Here is a 24241-nt window from a genome sequence, read left to right on the forward strand (position 1 = left end):
ATAAATCATCAGACATGAACCTCAACTTTCTGCTCCTGCCCCTTATACATATATCTACATCCCCCCAGCCATCCTCCCTCCTCGGTACAAGGCCAGGCCCTTAATCCAATCATCCTCTTCCCTTTACCCTTTCCACTTGTCTTTCTGGCAGATTTCTCTCAGACTCTAAACAAGGAAACAATAATGTTTGTATCAGGTTGCCCTCTATCTGCTCTGTAACCCCCTTCCTTTCCTACTCATCCAGAGGACTTATTACTGCTTTACCCACAAAACAGAATCAAACTTATTCCAATTATCCTCCCACAAAAGTCACATGTTACTTCTGTACCATGTTCAGTCCTAATCCTGCTGGATTTCTTTGCATTTTTGGCACTCCCTCCTCCCTGAAACCGTCTATTCCCTTCCCTGACATATCACTGCACTCTTCTGCACTCTTTCTGGCCCTGACTTCTCTACTTTTCAGGGCTTTTCTTCCTCTGCCTGCCCCTCGAAGATCAATTTTTACCCATTGTTCTCAATCTTTTGCAATGACCTTAACCTTTTTCAGTTTTAACTGCTTCCCATTTGCTGGTAACGTCCAAACCCATCCCTCCAGCCCTGACCCTCATCAACTCACAGCAGATTCACAGTCACTGAATGTTTCTACTTGGTTGTCCCATGGGCACCTTGAATTCAACAGGTTTAAAAAGGCTCTCAGTCTTCCCAAACCCCAAACTGCTCCTTGTTTTAAAGTGTCTATGTCAATTGGTGGCTTCACCAGACACACAGTTAACAAATTAGTAATTTAAGGGTTATCTCTAAGCCCTTAATATTTTCAGCTCTCTACATCTATCCTCTGACCAATCTGACTTCCTCAAAACCATTCTATTAAGCAGCAGCATGAAGGCATTTAAACATTGTGGGATTTTCAAATATAGCACAGTTACTTCCCCAGTAAACTAAATAAGTCGCACATTTCCAACCAGAAAAAGTACAAAATAATGATTTTCAGGATGAAATTATGTGGTTTCTTTCTAAATGTAAAGAAGAGATCAAACCTACCAGAGATCACATTCAAAGTTGCATCTTAGATTAAAAAAAAAAAAAAAAAAAAGATCACTCGATTACCAAGAAGTTATTCACAAAGACGATGCTCATAAAGGGTATATAATGGGGTTTTCCAAGTGTCACTTTGGGTTTCACTTTGGGATATAATGTGAAAGGCGAATTTTTCTCACCTGTGTGTATGCTAGCTGACATTTTGTTTTTCTGTTGGGATCAAACCAACAGGGTACACATAGAGCATAAATCAGCTACTTGAAAGCACATGACATCTATATATGAGAGAGATGATTTAAATAACATTTCACTCTCTTTACCCCTGACAACCCAGGCTACGAGAAGAGGTTTTTCATATAGTAAATAGTTATTGCAAAGCCATGACATAGGCTAGAATCAGTCAAATGTGTAGCAAGATAAGGCATGGCCACACAAAGAATGCCCTTGAATGGTTGGCCTTGACTGAGTGGTAAGTTAGGGTCTCCTTGTCTGTACTCACATAAGTTCTATGCATATCTCTATCATTGCCCTCATTGCACCAAATTAGAATTCTATGTGTCTGTTCTTTTATTAACTTTTGCAGTTTAGTTCATTGACTGGCACACAGTAGGCATTCAGTAATAATTGCTGAATGAATGAACAAGGAAATCAATCAGGACCCAGAGAATTAAAAATGAGGTGGGGTTATTTCTTCAAAAGCTGAGAGCTAGAGACATTTTTCACACTTCTCTGGGTCACATGTCTCATGTCATGTCCTAACTCCCAAAGAGAATTTAAATCACAAGACATCGAGAAAAAGCTGATGATTAAAGTGGAGGGACTCTGGTGTGGACATAAATAATTCACAAGAAGCAGAACCCTGGCAGGCAGCTCCCATGGTGAATAAGGCAGGAGTGAAAAGGGCAGGCAGGTCCCTGGGGAAGTTTCTCTCTCTCAGCCCCTGAACCGACTTCTGAGCAATGTCTAGATCAAAAGAGGGGGAAATGCAGTCCTCGTTCAATGTTATTACCAACGCTACACCAAATGCTGCAAGTTCTACCCACGCCTCGGAAGCCACCTTTTCAGGAAGTGGTTTCCCTTATCTCCCCTCTCTCTCTATTCATTCTTCCTTTCCATTCACATTAACATTACCCTGTGCTGGCACCATGACAGACATTCAATGATATAGATGGGGTATAACTGGGCCACAATATTTTTACCACTTGTTACTGTCCAAGAAATATTTTTCTTAATTGCTTTGTGTGGGGCCATTCCTCTAAAGACAGTTACATTGAAAAAAAGGGTTTTCTTTTCCTTCTCATTGTGCCTAGTATGGGCAAGTGCCTTGGGTTGGGTTCTCTATAAGTGTTTGCCTGGGAAGGCAGCACATAAGCAAACATCTTATTAAGGAAGCCGTCTCAGTACCCCTTCTCCTGCGTTCTGTGCTCAGCCCAGAGTGGCCACATAATCAAATAGGCTTACATTCTCTCAAAACCCACATTCTCAGACTAAATTTTGGGCCATTTGCTTCTGGATCTTGAGCATTTTACCCAGTAGTCATCAATTCCTCCATTATTTAATAGACACAGAACATTTAGAGCCACAAGAGCCCAGGGAATCACATAGTGGACAGCTCCTTCATTTTATGAGTAATGGACATTCAGATAAAGCCTCCTCCACACTGGGGCATTTTAATGTGGTTTAAAAAACAGACTATTACACTTTCATCTTAAGAAATATTTGCTCAATAGCATGAACCACTACAGATACTCTGGGGCACGTCAAGGATAAAGAGGAGCAAGGGAGCAAGGCTCAGGGAGGTCTGCAGTGAACATGCATGAAACGAAGTTTTACGTGTTGATGGGACATTTTCCTTAAGAAGCTTTATGGTTTTAGCTTTTACATTTTAGTTCTATGATTTATTTGGAATTAATTTTTGTATGTGGTATGAGGTGAGAGCTGATGTTTATTTTATTTTATTTTTCCATATATGTACCCAGTTGTTCCAGGACTATTTATTGAAAAGAATTCTCATTGGATTGCTTTCCTGCTTTTGTTGAAAATTAAATGACTGTATAAGTGAGGGTCTATTTCCTAGCTCTTTTTTCTATTCCATAAATCTTTCTTGATCCTTATGCCAGTACCACCGGTCTTGATTACTGTAGTTTCATAGTTATTCTGGAAGTCATGTAGTGTAAGTTCTCCACTTTGTTCTCTTTCAAGATTGCTTTGATATTTTAGGCCTTTTGAATTTCCATTTCCATTTTAAAATCAGCTTGTCAATTTCTGAAAGGTAAAAAAAAAAAAAACCTTACTGGAATTATAACTGAATGATGCAGCATTTCTGTGAGCATGTCAAAGCTCCTGCTAATTTTCAGCCATGCACTTAGCTAATGGTGAAACTGAGACCTAAAAGAAATCATGTGACTTGCCGGAGGATACAAGTTATGTCCAGGCAGCGGTGGTTCCAGGTATCCCAACTCCCAGCCTGTTTACTTGATTCTTATAGCACTTTATCCAACAAATACTCAGCATTGTCTAACACATGAACCAACACCTATGGGGATAAAAAGCTGTAGCTGACAAAAGCCTCAGTCAGATTCACCTTCTCTACCCATTGAATGATTTTCCTTTAGATAGAAAAATGCCATTAGTTTTCAAAGTGAAAATGTCTTATCTTGTCTCCATGGTAACCCATCTTTTTCAGGCATCCTAACTGGCCTCTTAAAACCATTTTTCGTTCAAACTTCCCAAGACTGAAAAGTAGAGCCTGGCTGCTCATTCTGATGTCTACTGGAGGAGGCTGCCACCACAGGAGAGAACAAGGGGTTATGTCTTAAGACTTCACTTAAAAGGAGACCTGTTTGGGAGAGGAGGGTGTCATGGACATGCCAAGGAGACTGTGGACAGCAAGGGTTAACCTCTTAGAATTTTAAGTGTGGGTCGGTCCTGACGTTCATTGGTTCAACTCATAATTCTCGCCTTCAAAGACCACTCGGTCTACTTAAATAAGTAGGACAAAAGCAAAGCAAGCCAAATTGTCAAATGGAGACATGTCCCTGCAGGAAGTCTCAGTGCCTTTGATAGCTCTGTTTTGTGGCTCCCAAGAAAAAGCATGATATGCAGAATTTCCCAAAATTAATTGACCATAGAACTGATATAATAGAATGTTATTACTTGTATCATTGTCTTTCAGGAAACTTGACATCCTTGAGTAACAAATAGCCATCTCTTTTGATAAATTCCACACTAGTTTATATTCATGAAATATTATTTATTAATACTTCATGTAGGAACAACTCACAATATTATCTCCACTCAGTGCTACCCAAAGGCTCACAATGACTCTTGAATTATGTGGATTTTGATGATCTGGTACTACAGGCCTGTGTCTTTTAACATCAAACATCTATTTGAAGACATACAATGATAGCATGTCAAAGATGTCCTAGACTTTTAGACGTATGTCTTATATCCTAGCTAGAATTAGTCTAGACTAGAACAGAAACTGGATCATGAAGGATAAAAGAAATCTTTGCCAAAGAATACACTGGGGTTAGTGTGTTTGGGGGATTGTGAAGGCATCTGTTGAAGAATATCTAGGTTAGAGAGACCTCAAGGCTGAGCACAAGAAGACATTTCCCATATTACATGATCTAAAGGCTGGAAGTAGAGTCTCTTTCTTTAATTTGTGCTGGGCTTTGCATATTCTGGTCATTTAACTTTTAAGAAAGTGGAGTTGGAACCCAGTTAGGCAAGAGGTAAAAAATCTTTATCTAGTGAGAACAAATGATCCACTTAAATTTTTATTTGAGGCCTATAGGAAATAAAAATCAAACTTGTTAGGTTAGAAACATCCTCAGAGGAAGCTGAGCTCTACAGAGTCTCCATCTGCTCATCCCAGCAGCCTTACTTGTAACTGTCAACCACTCTGTTTCCCTGGCTCTGGCCCCTCAGCCTTCCTTCTGGTGCCAGAACACTCTCTATATGTGGTAACTCTAATGGGGAACAAGCTGAACCAAAGTCTCTAATTCTACTTGACAACCAGCCAGGATATTTGAAACTTCCTCTGGTCCAAAAAGGTGCTGAGATCTGTTTACTTTCCCTAGGGCCAAGATACCCATTCTGGGCTCTCTACTCTGGGAAGTCTAAACAACAGGAAAGAAGCTTAGGTTATATGTTTGGCACTGGCATTGGAGCCATATATCTTAAATTCCCTCAGTCAATCTGATTTCCATCGGAAGAGGATCAGTTTGGGGTGTCTGAGCAGTTAGCCCAGAAACTGAGAATTCACTTTGCTGAGGGCACCCACTCTAGAGAGGCCTCCCTGATTATCCTAACCCTGCAATGTTCCCTTCTCAAAATGTACTGGGCCCAGTTGTGTCTTAGTCATTGACCTTTATCTCAACTCCTCATCCTTAGTGTAGGCATGTGGTAAAGAAAATCAAGTCACTCTAGAGTACAAATGACATATGTGGCACCATTACCTCAACTCTCCACATCTAGCCTGTGACAGACAATATTAATCAATCACTTGCTCTTTTTTGATCTCAGATCTAGCCTCAAAATCTTTCCGCACAGTAATTGAGAAGAGCTAGAATCTAAGATGAAACACATTTTTCATTCCTGTTCTAGAGATCAGAGTGCGTTATTAAGAATGCACCACAAAAGAGATACAGGTTATGGCAGTTCTGATGAGGGAGAGGTCATTTCATTCATTTACTTAATTCATCAGATATTTACTCTGCCAGACACTGTGCTCAGCAGAGGAAGGTAGAAATGCCATACAAGTATAGAATAGGGGCAATCAGATAAGATTGGGTAGGGTCAGATGAAATAAAGATACTAGATAAATTTGGAAGCAGAGTAGGGGAGAGCATAACAAACAGGAGGAACAAATTATGTAAAGACACAGATGTATAACAGCTACCCAGGAGTTTTGATGACTAAAGTAAAGAACATCAGATAAAAACAGGAAATGAGTTTTTATGTGTATTTCTCAGAGCACTAATGTAACAAAAATATAATGGGGGAGTATTTAAGAAAATCATGTGCTTGCTTCAGCAGTACACATACCTAAAAAGAAAGAAGATTCATGATATTGTGTCTGTGAAAGGGCTTTGCAGACTGGAGCATGCTCTAAAACAGAGCTACTCACTGAGAGATGTTTAGAAATGCACATTCTCAGACCCCACCCCAGACTCACTGAATCAGAAACCCTGAGGAGAAAGCCTAGGCATCCGGGGTTTAACGTGGCCTCCAGGGGATTCTGATGCACACTAAACATCTGGAAGCACTGTTCCACAGTAACAGTCGATGCTATTATAATCATTGATTCCACCCCTCTGGCCCTCAGGGACCTTCACCATCCTAGATTGAACTCAGAATTTCTCCCCACTGCACTCATCCTCAGCTCTTCCTGGCTCCATCCACACTGGTGCAGCCCAGGATTTCAGACTCTACATTTCATCCCCTGCCCTGACACATCCAACACACCTCATCTGCCTTCATGCCCTGGGAACTTGTTAGGCTGAGTAATAACCTGATCCACTAGACACAGATCAAAGGTCAGGAGACCAAGGGATAGCAGGCATAGTGAAGGAGGTCATGTCAATCTACATGGACCTTTGTTTTCTTATCTTCCCTCTGGGTAAGGCCCTAAACTGGCCTGCCTCGCTCACATACTGGCTTCTCCTCTTTCTTGCTGTGTGACTTGGGGTGAATTATTTAAGATCTCTGTGTCTTGGTTCTCTCAGCTGTAAAATAGAGATAAATATTGTATTTATCTCATAGGGATGAAAGAGTTAATAAAAGTAAAGTACTTCAAACTGGGCCTGGCTCAATATTTATTATTATTATTATTATTATTACTATATTATTACCATTATATCATTCACCGATTGCAACAGGTACCCATCCTCCAGTCTCTTTCAACCTGGCTCATTGAACATTGTTAACATGGCAGCTTTGTGCACAACAAATCATTCCACTCCTCAGTCTTCAGTGGCTCTTCTTCCTCATCATTACTATTGATTTTAAACTCCCCACCACCTTTTTAAGTGATGCAACCCTTTGCTTCTAATAGACTCTTACAGATAATCATGGATCTGCTTTGATTGAAGTCAGGAGATGGGAAGGCCTTTCCAGCTTCTCCCTTGCCCCCAAGAGACATCATTGTGGAACTCTGGGATCTAAGGAATCCAGCACAGAAACCTCTGGCCTGTGAAATCCAAACAGCAATTAAGTTGTCCATTTTCTCAAAGATCACAATCTCTTCCCTAGGAAAGCAAATTGCCATGGCAATTGCACCTCGTGGTTTTGCTTAAGCTGCTCACCTGGTCCATCCATTGAGATGACTTCAGTCTGAACTTCCCACCTGTCAGGTCTCACTCTGCTGTCTGTCCTCCTGGTCAGCCCAGCCCCGAGGGATCACCCCTTCCTCTTGACCCTGGTCTCTTTTGTACTTTGTCAGACACCCTCCCACAGGCAGGGAACAACAGACCCTGGGGAACCCTGAGAACAGAAAAGCCCAGGAGGAGTTATTTGCAACTCAGAATGTTCTGGCCAGCTGCCCAGGCTTTGTTCTGATTTCTGATGTTCTTTAGAATTTTCTCATTACATCACTAAGAGAAGCACAATTAAGTACTAATCTCTTCCTCTCTTTTTAATAACTTTCATTGTGTATTCTGATTATAAAAGTAATATATTGGAAGAAATATGTAAAATACAGAAAATTATAGAAAAGAAAATGAAGATACACTCTAATACCTCCACGCTAAGACAGGCATTATTAATACTTTGGTATGATTTCTTTGAATACTTTTGTATGAATATATTCACATGCATTCTCACTATTTGGATCATAATTACATAAATATAGGTTATATGTCATTGAAATGTCTTTGAAAGCAAAAATTTTAATAGCAAAATAATATTCTGTTTCAATTGGATATATATTAAATAAGCAATAATAACTAACATTTGTTGAGCACTTACTATGTGTCAGGTTTTGTGTTTAGTGCTAATATATGCAGTAATGAACAGACAAGGGTTTACCCTCATGAAGCTAACAGTCCATAATGGGAGGTGTATTTTTAACAAATGAACATGAAAATGAAATTACAAATTACATTAGGTTTAATAAGGGGAGAGAACAGTACGCTATGAAAATGCTTAATGCAGAGGAAAAGCATAACTAAGATTGAGAGCACAGGTAAAGGCTCTCTGAAGAAGTGATAATTTTTTTTGAGACCCAAAGGATAAATAAAAGTTAGCAAAATGAAGAGTGGGAGGAGAATAATTCAGACTATGTCAGGTTTTGCTGCATTAATGCTGCATACCAATCCTAATCAAAATCTCAGTGGCTTACAAACTTACTTTCCCCACTCACCAGTGGATTTGGCTGGGGTCTGGGTGATCCTGGCTGGGCTCAGCTGCGCTCAGCTGGGCTCAGCTCCAGGCTGCAGGTTGGTTACAGGACTGCTCCAAGCGCCTTACCCAGAGCCAAATAGCTATGGGACATGCTCTTCTCACAGTGAATGACAGAGGTAGACGAGGCCAAGACAAATTTCTCAGCACATTGAAAGCCCCTGCTAGCATCAACTCTATTAATGTTTATCAATCAAAACTCAAGGTATGGGAGCCTGAACACATGGCCTCCCTCCTCCATGGAGAGGTTCTGCAAAGAGCATGGGCAGACACAGGAACACAGTTGAGAACAATAATACGACTTACCTCAAGAAAGGCATTGGCAAGACTTGGAGTCAGGAAAGAACTAGGAGAAAGGCCACCGTGACTGAAACACCCAGAGAGAAGAGAGAAGTCATGAATGATGACATTAGAGAGGCAGTGAGATGCTTTGTAGGCTGTTTAAAAAGAAATTTGACTTTTATTACCACTACATTAAAAAGTCCAACTGAAAAGATCTAAACAAGGGACTGATGAGGCAGATGACGTAGGTAGGCTCATGGAACACTCATTTTCATGCCTTTCTCTATGGAAATACTCAATTTCCAAGCCTCCTTTGCAGCTAGGGATAGTCATGTGATACAGTTCTGGTCAATGAGATATAAAAGCTTATATCTGATGAGAAGAGTTTGGGGAAAATCTTTGGATTTCCTAATAAAAAGGGAATGAAATTTTGACAGATTTGGTACTTTTCCCTTTTCTAACTTCCATCCTAGAACACAGCAGTCATGTTGTGACCATGAGGACAGGAGGTAAATATAAGACTAGCAGAGCAGAAACGTAGGAAGTGATTGGGTCCTTCATGTCATTGTTCTGTTTCTGTGTAAGTTCCGGACTGTCTGTGTTTGGAATTTTCTCATATGAGAAAAAATAAGCCTCTTTTTCTTTTCTTAAATTAACTTAAGATATTAATTTTTTTTTTTTTACTTATCCCTGATGAAATTCTACACTGATACACATCATATGACTCAATTCATGCTCTAAAATAATCTGAGTATTATTTCGTATGAATGAATTCTATGAGATAGGGAAAAGCAAAAGCAAGGAGATCAGTTAGGGAACTGTTGTAAAATTCAGGTAGGAGATGAAGGTGTCTTGGAGGGCAATGGAGATAGAGGTTAATGGACAGATTTGAAAAACACTTTTTTTTTCCGAAGAATCGACGTGATATCAGAGACAGGAGGGATGGTAGCAGAATGATGAGCCCAAGGAGATTCTACGTCCTAATGTCTGGGACTGTGAATATGATTACATACCATTCCCATGACTGTGACCAAAGGAATTTTGAAGATGTAATTGGGGTTTTCAAGGATACATAACAAAGAACCACAACTGAATAGCTTTAAACAACAGAAAAGCCCAAATTCAAGGTATCAGCAGGGCCACGCTCTCTCTCCTAGCTTCTGTTACCAGCAATCCTTGGCAGTCCTTGGCTTGCACCAGCATAACTTCAATCTCTGCCTCTGTCATCACATGGCTGTCTTTCCTCTGTGTATCTGTCTCCAAATGGCATTCTCCTCTCCCTGTCTCTGTGTCCTTGAATATGTATGCTTGCATCTTTGTAAAATATGAAATGTTAGCCTACTTGTAGTTATGCTTTTCATTTATATAAATGGCATTGTGCAATGGGCCTCATTCTGTTTCTTTCTTCTTTCACTTAACACTTTTTTTTAAGATCTATTCTCATGGTTATACATTGCTGGCTCATTGCTCTGAGAGCTGCATACTATTCTGTAGTGAGTGTCCACTGCTCTGTACCTATCCATTCTCCTAGTGATGGACTCAAAGTTGCCTCCAGCTACTCTGATGGACATCTTTGCAGTCCCCTTATGGACCATGAGACAATGTACTTATAATATGTCTACCAGAGTGAGATTGCTGGGTTGGAGTGTTCTAAGTCTCAGTCACAACTACTAGACCCCTTCCTGGATAACTCTACCCATGTACACTGCAACCAATAGCACAGGGGCACTAAGAGAGGGACCATTTTTTCCACATAGGAGTTACAAGTAGATGGAATTTCTTTCCCCAATCCTTAAGTTTCCTCAGAGAGAGGTAATTTCCACTCCTCTCCCTAGGAGAGAAATGTTCTTAAAGACTGCTTCTTTTCTCTCTGCCTTTCATTCCCAGGAAGAATGGTGTGGGAGGGTAGATAGGTTTGTGAGCATGAACAGAGCATGTGTGAGGCCCAGCATCTCCTGATGTGATCCTTTGGGATCCCTGCCCAGGAGGTGGGTCTCTGGGACTCTTGCCCTCCATGTGGTCCTCTTACAAGAGCCAGCTCTGCCCCAGGCAGTGGGAGGCCTGCAGCTCTGCTACTATGGAGATGAAATATTAAGAAGCCCAATTTGTCAAATCTTTATCCCCCAGTATAACTGCAGTAATCAAGCTGATATTTTGATTTCTTGTTATCTGAATCCTGTAGTCATCTCCCAATTGGTGTCAAACCCAGAGAGCCAGGAAGAGCAATAACAGTAAGATGTTGATTATATAGCTGGGATTGTCTAATTATGAAAGAAAAGGTGAACGGGACTTGTGTAAAAAATTGACTTTATATCTCTGATGATTTGTACTGGGTCAGCTTGTTTAAACTGGAATGTTGTTTCCCAGATTCTCCTTCCCTATATGGTTCTCATTTAAAGTTGTCTAGAGAAAACTGTATGAGCAACGAGATGATAGGAGTCAAGCACTGGCCATTATTCTCTGAAGGTTGTCATGGTCACATGTGGTGACAACCTGACACAAAAGTGCCAGAAAATTCCAGATTATCCTTGCTCTCCACACTCAACTTCCAGCTCTTTGATTTGATGACTGGTCCTAATGACCAACACTGGCCAAAGGGTCACCCCAGATGCTTAACTGTGGACCCACAGAGGTGAGGGCTTCCCAGAGGCATAGCTTCTCTTTCTCTTAGACATCTCGTGAGCTTCCTCTTCACAGTTCTACTATGGTAGCTGGTCAAGTTTGGCTTTTCAGATTTACCAAGTGGGGACTCTTACTTTGATTCCCCAGCTCTTTTTCTTGACCTTTACTTCCTCAACTCCTCTCACAATTATTTGAGATTTAATTCTTATTAAACACACACACACACACACATCCCATAACCATACCACTCATTAGTAACTCTACTCCCCTCTCCCACTTTAGGGGACTTTGCCAGACAGATTCAACAAGAGCACACAGGTAAACCTGAGTCTGAAAGAAACAAGGATGAAGGAGGAATGAGAAAGAAGGCATTCATGTCCATTAAACAATGCTGGCCTTATATATGAAGTAGAAGGACAGGGATCCAGTGAAGAAACAAGTCAAAATGCTAAAAGCTTATCCAAGACTGCCTGGTTAAAGGCAGAGGGGGATGAACTCTGAAGGTTTGTGTGAATGTTAGAGTGCTGCGGGGAGCCAAATGACAGGAGAAAGATTTGTAGCTGCCATTGAAGTAGCATATACTCAAGGCTCTGGGGAAAATCAGATGACGGAGTGCTGGTCCTTACCACATCCCTGGTACCTCAGGATTCTGAGGTATCACTGGCAGCTCCAGGCATGGAGTCTCAGAAGGAGCCCCCCAGCTGAAGCAAATGTGAGGACGAGGGGTTATTCATCCCTTAAGACAGGCTTCATGGGCTTGAAAAATTCAATATGGCTGCTCATGACAGGTGTTGGAGGCTATGTCTCTATACAGACCCCTTAATCAGTTCATTCCTGGGTACCAGAAGCATAAAATTCAAAGGAGATTTTGAAACAAAGAAATTTTCTATCTACAAAGTATTAAACAGGAACACTTCTATCCACCCCAATGACTGGCTATGTCAATTCCATATATTTAAATTTTTTGCTGAAAAATTAAAATATCTAAAAAGCCACCCCATGACAGAGAAGAGAGTATGTAGTAATGGACTTGTTTCACAGGTATGAGGTCTAACATTGGTGTCCTCCAGAAGCAGAGCCTGAGACAAGGATTTTGACATAGTTTATTTGGGAGATGGTTCTGAGAAGCACCAGTAAGAGAGTAAGGAAGTGGGGTGAGGAAGAAAGAAAGATCAACTAATGAATGCTGCTATGGGCAACTGAGACTCAGTCTTGCTGGGGACCCTCTGAGGAACTGGTTGTGTCCCACTTGACCAGCAAGGAAGCTGGGTAGTTTATTGACCAGCTTTTCCTGTCCATCATTTCATTGAGCACATTGCTCCTGGGGCTTCAACTCACTAGGATTTCAACCTCACGAATGGTCCAAGCACATTCCCACACTCAGAGAAAGCCCACAGCTGGAGTATCTCTGGAGCTTGCCGACGGAAGCCATCAGCATCATGGTCATGGTGAGTGTGGAGAGGATGCAGAGAGGGCTCAACAGCATTTACCACATTTGGAAAACAAAGTGCTCTAGTTACCCTCTTGACAGGATGTCTCTCCCAGTTAAGTGTAGTTCTCATGACTCTGGACAACTGGTATTGCCTGAGGCTGGCATCACAACAAAGCTGAAAGCAAGATTTTCTCCACCTATCCTCTCTTAGACACTGCTGAGTCAAAGCTACATTTCAGCAACAAAAATGTACATTTGGATTAATGTAAATAATGAATTCTGCTTGAGAACAGAATTTGGTGATTTTCTCTTGTATTTCTGAGTCTCATGGTTATGCATAGACTATCAGTGCAATGATGGTCTTATGTGTCCTCTTAATCTTCTCTATAAAACATGATGCACTAGACTGTGGGTTGGATGAATCAATCTGGATGTCCTGAAGACATTGCACCCAGTCCAGTCAAAGATATCAAACTGTGCCTACAGAAGGATTTAGACTCTATCCAAGTACATGAGTGAGACTCCATGGTTGAGGCCACAGAGTTAATATTGACCAGGGTGATTTTGAGATTTTAATTTTGTGGAGTTCTTAGCAACTTTTACTTTCAATATCTTAGATTACACATAAAGCAGATGTTTGAGTATTTGACAATGAGAAGTTAAATTGAATTCTATTCAAGTTTATTACAGTTTCTATCATCACCATTATAATATTAGAGTTTTTTTAATCTATCATTTGAGTTCATTACTTGACCTCAGCTGAGCCATTTTATACAAGAAGGCATCCTCTGAGATGGGAACAAAGAAGGGAGTGAACTGTCAGTGTAAGATGTAGGTCTTAGACCTGATTTAGTAAATTGCAGCACTGATGCATTTCAGAGCCTTTAGAGAAAGAGCTAAATTGCCCACCTTAGTGTTTTATAAGATTTAAAGATTCTTTTGATGTCATGATACAACACAGTGACACTCAGAGAGATGAAAGGCAGAACACTTTGTTACTTACAGCTCCAAATGAAAGACTACCAGGCAGGGCCACACACAGCGGGTTGTATCAAGGGCCAGGGTAATAGTAAGCTTGAGCTGTAGGGGGCAGCTTATGTATGGAAACCAGAATGGGGTTAGCTTAGTTTCTCCAGCTTTCTGTAGACCAGCTAGTTGGAATCATTTCTCAGGCTCTAGGGCATAGGAAATGCCCCTACTTGTCTGAAACCTGGCAGTTAGAGCTGGTACATAGTGGCCTGGAGAGACCCATGAATGATGTGACTGGGAATGTGAACTTAATCTGTTGCTCAAAAAGGGCCTAACCGACCTCTAGCCAGAACTTCAAAACTGGGTCTGGATAGCAAAAAAACCCAAACAACAACAACAAACAAAAACAACAACAAAACCCTATATTACACCTTGGCTGCAGGACAATGAAAAAATATTGTTATTGGGATGTGGCCAGATGACTGTGGTGTTGAGTACTCCCTAATAGACTGCTCATCTCCTCTTCTGAGAGGGTGGTTACATCTCTGGTTGACCATAAATTTAGACCAGAGAAAGTGGACAAAAATTGATCTTAGAGAGTGCCATCTACACCCTGCTTTCCAGCCTTCACCCCAAGATGGGTCCTTGAGCCTGTGAAGAGACCAGCACATTCTTTGGGAAGATGTCTTCTGCCCTCCTCTCTACTGCAACTCATTGCTTCCCATGGGAGGAGGAGAGAGTAAAATTGTGAGTCTAGAAAGATGAATGGAATGCAGGTGGCTCACTTCTTCCTCTTTCTCTAGTTTCTGAAGTTGCCTGGGTGCTGATGAGAATGTTACATTAGAAATGAGGATTGAAGGCAAAAACAAGAAAGGACATGAGTCCAAAGCACTTGAGGAGGGGATGGCCTAAGACGGAGCAGGGACAAAGATGGTGGTGAGAGACTCAGGTAGGGTCGTAGATTTGGTGGTGTGAAGATCAGGAAGTTTCATTCTCATGACGTTCGTTTTCTCAGTGATGTTTGAGATGAGATGGTCAGCTGAATGGGGGCTAGAGATGTAGTTTGAGGACTGAGGGGGAGCTGTGAAGTGGTCATCTTGGATAATGGAAAGCCAGCTCACTAAAGAAATGTATTTGATCCCTGAGCAGTGTTGAATGTTTATTTGTGGTAGGCAATCTTGACATTGACATGAATCCAATCTGTTAAGCTAATGTCAGGCTGAGGTGGTGGAGAGGGGCAGGGAATGGTGGTTCTCCACCCTGGCTGAATACTGAGATCACCCGGACAGTCTTAAATATCCCCACGTGATTCCTTTAAAAACAAAAAACAATACTGATGCCAGCATCCCATCCTTGGAATTCCTGATTTAATTAGCTTAGGATGAAGCCTGTGCATCAAATCTAGTGGTGTCTTACAATTAGGGTCATGGTCAGGTCTGACTTTTACAGCTACACTGGCTGCACATTGCATAATTTCAGAAGCCTCCATTCACATAGTCCTCATTGAGAATAGTTCCCCCTAAACATGTGCCATGCACAACCTTTAAAACTGTACATGGTGGGCTGGTACATCCAACCTTGTTCTGTTTGCAAAGTTTTTCTTTGGCTTTCTCAACATCACTCCTCATTTCCTTCCTACCCCTCCTGACTACTCCTTCACATGTCTTTCCATATACATTCTCCCTGAGGAAACTAATCTTCTCCATATCTCTCAATCTTCTTTCATATTCATAAGTCACAGCTTCAAAGCTCCTAGATACTTCTGGCCACACATCCCTCAGGCATCTTAAGCTCATCTTGACCAACACCAAACTCATTTTCCCTTTTCCTTCCATATTCTCTTTCCCTGTTCAGGGCACTGTTATCATCCAGGCACTTAGCTTAGAAAACTCAATATTCTTTGGCTTCATTCTCTCACACACTCCACTGTTGCCCGTTTCTCAGAACCTCGTTGCTTCTTGCTTAGACATTTCCCCAAACTGTTCATCCTCTCTTCTACACATCCTACATCTTACACTACGGCTGTCTTCAGAAACAAATATTGAATGCTCTTACTCTTCTGATTAAAATTCCTCGGTGGCTCCAAATGTTCACAGGCTCAAGTGCCAAGTTCTCATATTGGCATTTAAGATCTTAGAATACCAGAGCCAAACCTATCCTCCTAGGACCACATACTGCCCACCTCTCACCCTCCCTATGCCCCAACACGCTGCCATATCCACGCTCATGTCTTTATGTCTTTTCCCATGTGCTATGGACTGAATGCATGTGTTCCTCCAAAATTCATTTGTTGAAACTCTAAACCTCATTGTGATGGTATTTGGAGATAGAGCCTTTGAGAGTAAATTAGGTCATAAGGGTGGAGCCCTCATGATGGGACTAGTGCCCTTATAAGAAAAGAAAGGAGAGAGCTTTCTTTTTCTTTTCTCTAGTCCCTCTCCTCTCCCCCCCTCTCCGCCTCCCTCCTCCTCCTCCTCCCTCTCCTCTCTTCCTCCTTCCTCCTCCTCCTCCTTCTCCTTCTCCTTCTTCTTCTTCTCTTCCTCTCTCCTTCCTATCTTCTCTCTTTCTCTCTCTCTCTCTCTCTCTCTCTGTAAGTCTATAACAAGGATATGACTATCGGCAAATGAAGAAGAGAACACTCATCTGACACCAGACCTGCCAGCACCTTGATCATGGATTTCTCAGCCTCCAGGAATGTGAGAATTAAATGTTTGTTGTTTGAGCCACTCAGTCTATGGTATTTTTATTTTAGCAGCCTGAAGTGACTAAGACACCATGAAATCCCCTTTGCCCGAATGCTCATTCCATCTCTTCCACACCCATTTCTATATATTTTATAGTCTCTTCAGAAAGACATGAGCATGGATACAACATTATCCAGCCCTCCTCATGCCTCCTTCTTATAACACTAGAAGTTATTTTCTCTCCATGTCCTTACTCCTTACCACATGGTACATTTCTATCCATCTTCATACCTCATAGATCTTTAAGGGGAGAATTCTCCTTGTATCTGCAGAGTCTGACATAGTGCATGAACCCTATTAGGTGATCAATAAATGAGGGAATGGATATTCTGCCAGCAAGAAGAAATAAAGATGAACTTGACTCACGGGTGTTGGAATAGATACTTTTACTTGGCATACCCAATGCAATTACAGGCCTTGGGTGATTTAAGGCTATTTCTGCAGGAGCCGATAAATCTTTGATGAAGGCCTTGTCATCCAACATAACTGCCCAGCTTGCTTTGGCTGTTTAAATGCACTGGCTGGATAATACCACCTGAGACTCTGAGAATCCTAAAGACAAACCTGCACAGCAGGGAACACTCAGGCATGAGGTAAGAGGAGACAAGGCCTTGGGAGAGGCTCCCATGGGAAGGGGGTCCACATGGATCGAGTCTAGCCTAGGAACTCAGTAGTCAGACAGAGAGGTTGAGTGCGGCAGATTGCATTAATTGCCTCAATTCTTACTTCTTCCTTTAGCCACATTCTTTGTCATGTAACTTGGGAGAGTGTATTTTCCCACCTGTAGACTTTGGCCACATGACTTTCTTTGGCCAGTAGAAAGATGAACAAGTGACAGGTGATCTAGTCTTCCAGAGGCCTTACCTGTTTCTGTTTGCTCTCTGGTACCTTTGCTGTCACTAGGAGAATGAGATTCCCAGGCTGGGCCACTGCTCTAAGGCGGAAGATGAGAGAGAAGTATGAGCAATAAACATTTATTGTGAAGTCCATGAAGTTTTACAGTCAAAGCTGGAATAGCTGTTTTTTGGGGAGCAGGAGAGCTGGGTTGTAGTTGTAGATTTTCTGTAAAATCTCTGGGTGATTCATTGTAGGTCACTGCTCCTCTCTAAGCCTCGGTTTCCTCTTTAACAAAGTAAGGCAGTGCACAAATTCCTGTATCATTCAGAGTGGGCAAGGTCATGCAGCAGTAACAAGCCCCCTCCTCAAATTTTGGTTGTTTTTAAAACAAATTTTAAAAGTGTGTTTAAGATATATTGCTGTTGTCCTTACTGAGGTCCTAGGGTGACAGAACAGTCACTCTATAAATTGTTACCCATCACTGAGGCAGAGGAAGAAGGGTGGGGGCAAGTCACGCACTGGCCCTTACAGCTCCTGCCTGGAAGAAACAAGCTTTCTCTCACTTTTCATGGGCCAAGGCATGTCTGTGACCAAATTTAACTTTGATGGGCAAGGAAATGCAATTTTATCCTGTTCCTGGAAGAAGAAAGACACGGAACATTTGCAAACAGTTCCGATGACTACTGTACTTTCCATAGAGCTTGACATTTTTAATATTTTAATATTTTAAAATATTAAATGTTTTCTTCTTCCAGCTCCAATCATCAACACTACCCCTTTATCTACTTCTCCTATGATGTGGCTTCTCAACCCTGTGTATATAATCCAGATATTGACTGAAGTCTTTGAAATTTATATAAAACTAGCTTGAATCCCCATCTCTCTTCCTGGGGTAAGTTCATTGTCCTACTACGAGCATTTTGCAAATCCCTGGGTCACCTCCAGCAATTCTTGCCCTCATTTGTCAGTCACCTGCAATGGTTTTGTTCTCCTTGCTCCATTCTAACATGAAATATGAAACCAGCCCTTTTTTCCTTGATTTCCCCTAAATTTGTTGAAAGTATGGGTAGGGAGGAGACTTATATCACAGAAACACATAAAACCTAAAGATCAGACATTCTTATTCTCTTGAGTCTTTAGGTCACCCTGCCACTGGAGACTTCTCTCTGTACTTTGTCCTTGGGAGTAAACTCCTTGCCAGCTTCTATCTACTCTTTATTGTGGACAGTAATATAGCTCTCCACTCTCTATGTTGTCCCAGGCATATATCTTCATATATAGACATTCGAAATGTCTGCTAAACTAAGCATCATCCACTGTGGGTCTTGAGCAGCTCAGAAGACCTGGCAGAGGCTCTGAAATTCCAGTCCCCACCCCCAGCCCTGGACTCCTCCATGAGTAGAAGGGAGCAATATAGAGATTTATGTGTCCACTGATAAAGGCACTGCTGCCTTCTCCTTGCCCCATCCCTTAAAAGGCAGAAGTTGCTAATGTCAGTTTTGGTTTTAAATAACTTTCTCTCTGTTCAATACAGACACACTTGTTTTATGAAGCACTGTTATATGCCAGGTCCCGTGCCTTACCACTAACCCATGGGGATGGTACTATGTTTATCTTCATTTTACTAATGAGAAAATTGAGACTTATGAGAACAAGCCATTTGCCCAGGACCTCCCACACAGTTCACACATGAGATGCAAACTCAGGTCTATAGAATATATTCCCCTTACTTCTCTGTCAAACTGTACCTCTCTGACTTCATGCCTTTTACAGGAAAGGCCTTCTGCTTAAAATAATTCTAGAGAAGTTGTGAAAGATTACCTGAGGAGTTGATTAATACTATCATTGACTTTTATCATGATCTCGAAACCCATTTTTAATTCAACAAAGGGGATGGATCCTTTCATGTACCCAGCCCTGGTGCTTGAACCAAGAGGGAAAGAAGAAGAGATGGATGCATGCTTATATATGAGCCCACTGAGTGCACCACTGTGCCAGGAGAAGCAGGCTCTCCTGTCAGCAATGGGCCCTGGTGGAGGTATCTACTGAGAATGTCAGGAAAGAGATGAGTGGAGGCTGCGAGTGGGGTGTAAAAAGAAGGTGGTTGTTCACAATTGCTTCGAGGGGAGGATGCCAAGTTTTATCTATCCATATGGGGCAGTTAATAAACATTTTCTTATATTTTTCCCTTGTTTTCCAAGAAACTTCTGCTCCATTCTACTGCAAAGCTTGATGGTTTCTTGGTCCAGGCATGCTAAGTGTAATTCCCTGGTCTGCTTGTGTAGAGATGATCCCTCCCATTGCACTTGACACATTGAGAAATATTCGTACTCCTACCTCATCCAATCTCAATAACCTCCCTGTACTGAGGAGCAGATATAAATTTCCCCATTTTACAGATGGGGAAACTGAGTTCCAGAGAAGTAAAAATTCACCTTAGATCTCCAATCTCCTTGGTAACAAAGGTGAGGATAGTCTCCAAATCACTTGCAATCCAGTCCTAGAATGCTTCTGGATCCTAAGGCTGACTCACAAGGTCCCAGGCCACCAGGATGTAGCAGCTATCAGAAGCCCCAGCAACTTCAGTAGACATCACACTCAGAACTAGGTGTCAGGAATCCCCATGCCTTTAGCAGCAGTTCATTAATGGGGCAGGATTTTATTTCCCTCCATGGAAATGTGGGACTGGCAACAGTTTTACCACAAATAATGCTATTCTCTATTTCTATGAGAGGGCAAAACACTTCCCGTAGTAAAATAGTGGTGTTTTTTTTTCTGAAGAATTGCTTTACAGAAATAAGAAGATGGAGATTTATGATCACACAGGTTTAGGATTTGAGCCTCAGGTCCCATGCATCACAGGGAGCCAGGAAAATGATGATCTAGCTAGGAATGAGGACAGAAAATTTCTGCCTGTCGATCCTCCCAGAGCTATGTGAGGAAACAGAAATAGAGTCACTAATGAGTGATCGGAACATGAATTTGTGCCAAACTTGGGCATAAGCCTGGATTCCCATGCCCCTGGCAGTAAAAGAAAAAAAGAAAAACAAACACTTTAGGTTTACATGCTAAAAGACACCGTTCTAATGACTCATTGCTTAAAGAAAAATTCAGCATGAAAATCATAAAATGTTTAGGAGTGGTGAATATGAAAGAAGGCAAAACTTGTGGGATACAGCAAAATGGTACTTGAAGAAGGATGCATCTATTAGATGTTGGAAACCCTCACTGATTCTGTTATGTTTTTTTATCTGGTCTCTTTATCAAAGAGTAAAAAGTTATGTCTTTTTCCTTTCCATTTTGGGAAATTTTCTTAACACTAACTTTTAGCTCATCTATTGATTTTTTTTATTTTGCCAGTTATATATTTAATTTCCAAGAAGTTCTTTCTTGTGTCCTGGCTGCGATTTTATAACAACTTATACTTACTTTATGAATGCCATGTCTTATCAAATATATCTGTTCATTGTGGGGGTATTTTATGATTCATTTTGTTTGCTGAATTATCTGTTTCCTCAGGAGTCTGTTATCAGTGAAAATGTATTTCTCGATCACTTACAGTTTGCCAGACGCTGCTCCTTCTTTATGGAATAAAGCAAAGAGTTGGTGCCCCTATGGAGCTTATGTTCTAGTTGAGAAAGAAAAAACATATACCCCTAAGTAAATAAGTAAGATAATTTCAGGTACTGATAACCACTACAAGAACTGAGAAATAAATATAAAAACTAGTTCAGAACCTATGAGCCCGATAGGGCCTGGTCAACAGCCATGGGAAATAACCCAAGATACAGCACAGAGAGATCGACAGATGGAAATACGACAAGCGAGGTTGAAAATAAACATGTTGGGTTAAGGAGCTGCAAAATATGCCAAATAGGAATTTCAGAAGGAAAAAAACAGAATGAATAAGGGAGTCAACTCTGAAAGATAATAGATAAAATTTTTAAAGAGATGAAGCAAGATATTAAACCTCAGATAGAAAAAGCATACAAAGTCCTAGCATTGGGGGGGATAAACAAAACTTACATAATTATAGTGCAAGTACAATTGGTTAAATCTTACATTATTCTAGTACAATATCAAAACCAGGAAATTGTCATTGGTATAATGTGTGTGTACAGGTCTATGCCATGTTATTACTTGTGTAGATTTGTTAACCACCACTGCATTCAAGAAATGAAACTATTCTATTGCCAGAAAGATATCTCTATCCTACACCTAGATGTTTCATAGTATAATTGAAAAACATCAAAAAAATATTAAGGGTTACTAGAAATTTATAAGGTAGATTACCCACAAAGAAACTAACTTCTCACCTTTAGCTACAGATGCCAGAAAATAAAGGAATAATATATTCAAGGTGCTGAGGGAAAAGAATGCTACCCTTAGCTAAGCCTTCATTCAACAGTGAGCAAATAAAATATATTTTCAGAAACATGAACTTTAAAAAAAAAAAAAGAGTTAAAAACATTCTTCATCAAGAGTGAAAATAATCCCAAAGAAAAGAAATGGGATGCAAGAAGAAAAAGGGGTAAAGAAATTTGTAAAAATATGTTCATAAGTCTAAAAAGGAAATTGACTCTCTTTAACAATAGCTATTTTTATGTTTATAAGCAGAGTGGAACCAAATTGTAAGACAGATACAGAATGGAGAGGGGAAAGGAGGAGCATTCAAAGATAATTGCCTTATTAGGGGAAGAAGAAGGATTGATCTGATTTTAGATTGTATAAGAAAAGGATAAGGTTAAGTAGCTATAGTTAATGAATAAGAAGTAAAATTTCGAATTTAACCACTAAAATAATATAATTTTAAAGTGTACTTCCAAACCAGTATAGAGGACAAAAAACATTACAAAACTATCAGTCTAACAGAAGCAAGAAAAAAGACAACAAAAGGATGAAGAAAGGGGGCATAATAAATGAGAAAAAATAACTATAAATATAAGTCCATGTGTATCAGGAATCATGATAAATGTAAATGATTAAACTCACTTAATGAAGAACTGAAAATGTCAAGTTGGATTTTTTCTAATCTTTTATTTTGAAATTATTATAGCTTTATAGGAATTTACAAAGATAGTACAGAGAAGTCCCATGTACCCTTCATCCAGTTTCCCCATCTTATATAACGATAGTGCAATATCAAAACCAGAAAATTGACATTAGTACAAGATGTCACAGTTCTATGTCATGTTATCACATGTATAAATTTATGTAACTACAATTATATTCAAGATACAGAACTATTCCATCACCATAAAGATCTTTCTCATGCTATATCCGCCCTTTATTCTCCCTACCATTCCTAATCCCTGGCAACAACTAATCCATTCTCTATCTCCATAATCTTGACATTTTGAGAATGTTATATAAATGGAATTCATCTTAGTTGTTGCTGGTATCAATAGTTTATTCATTTTTATTGAGGAATAGTATTCATGAGATAAGTTTGCCACGCCTTGCTTATCCATTCACCCACTGAAGGACACATGGTTGTTTCCAGTTTTGACCTATTCCCATTGAAGCTGCTATGAACAATTTTATACAGGTTTCTGTGCAGATGTAACTTCATTTCTCTTGGATAAATGCCCAGGAGTGCAATTTCTGGGTTGTATGACAAGTGTATCTTTAGTTTTTTAAGAAATTGCTAAGCTGTTTTCTAGTGATGTTGAATGTCTTTTCGTGTGTTTATTTGCCACGCACATGTATTCTCTTTGGTAAAATGTCTGTCTATATCTTTTACCCATTTTCTAATTGGATTATTGGAGTTTTTTCTTTTTTGTTTTTTTTACTGTTGATTTTTTGAGAGTTCTTTATCTATTCTAGATAAGAGTCCTTTGTCAGATGTGTGATTTGCAAATATTTTCTCCCAGTCCGTAGCCTGTCTTTTCAGGCCCTTAATGGGCTCTTTTGCAAAGAAAAAGTTTTTAATTTTTAGCAGCTTTATTGAGGTATGATTGGCCTGCAAAAAAACTGCACATATTTAATGTGTACGATTTGGCAAGTTTAGAAACATGCAAGCACCCTTGAATCTGTCACCAGAGTCAAGGTCATAGGCATATCTAATACCTTCTGAAGTTTCCTTGTATCCCTTTGTTTTGTGGGGTTTTTGGTTTTGCATGTGTGTTGTAAGAACACTTAAAATCTATCCAAACAAATTTTGAAATACCATATTGTTAACAAGTTTTTAATGTGAATGAAGTTCAGTTTATGGATTTTTTTTCTTCTATGATCATGTCTTTGGTTTAGTGTCTAAGAACTCTTCACCAAGTTCTAGGTCCTAAAGAGTTTTTCTCTTATGCTATCTTCTAAAAGTTTTATAGTTGTATATTTTATATTTAAATCTATGATCGTATCTGAGTTTATTTCTATATGAAGTATGAGGTTTAGGTCAAGGTTCCTTTTCATACCCATGAATGTAGAGAGGCTCCAGCCCCATTTGTAGAAGAAACAATCTTTTCTCCATTGAATTACATCTTTTTCAAAATCAGTTGGCCATACTTACGTGGAGTTTCTTTCTGGGTTCTTTACTTTATTCCACTGATTTTATGCCTATCTCTCTAACACTTCCAAACAGTCTTGATTGCTGTAGCTGTAAAGTAAGTCTTGAAATCAAGTAGAGTGGTTCCACCCAACTTCTTTTTAAGAAAATTTTAGCTATTTTAGTTCCTTTACTTTTCCATGTAAATGTTAATCTTGTGTATATCTACAAAAAAAAAAAATCTTGCTGAAATTTTGATAGAAATTGTGTAAAACCTATATATCAATTTAGGAAGAATTTACATCTTTATTTTGTCGATTTAGGTGTCATGTGCACATTATGACACCAAAATGGCTGGAACATCTCCTAACAGCCTTTGAAGGGTAAAAGTCTAGGCTTCCACAGAGACTTTTCTGGCAATGGTGAGGG

This window comes from Pteropus medius, unplaced genomic scaffold, assembly GCF_902729225.1.
Source record: "Pteropus medius unplaced genomic scaffold, Ma_sr-lr_union100, whole genome shotgun sequence".
Taxonomy (NCBI): domain Eukaryota; kingdom Metazoa; phylum Chordata; class Mammalia; order Chiroptera; family Pteropodidae; genus Pteropus; species Pteropus medius.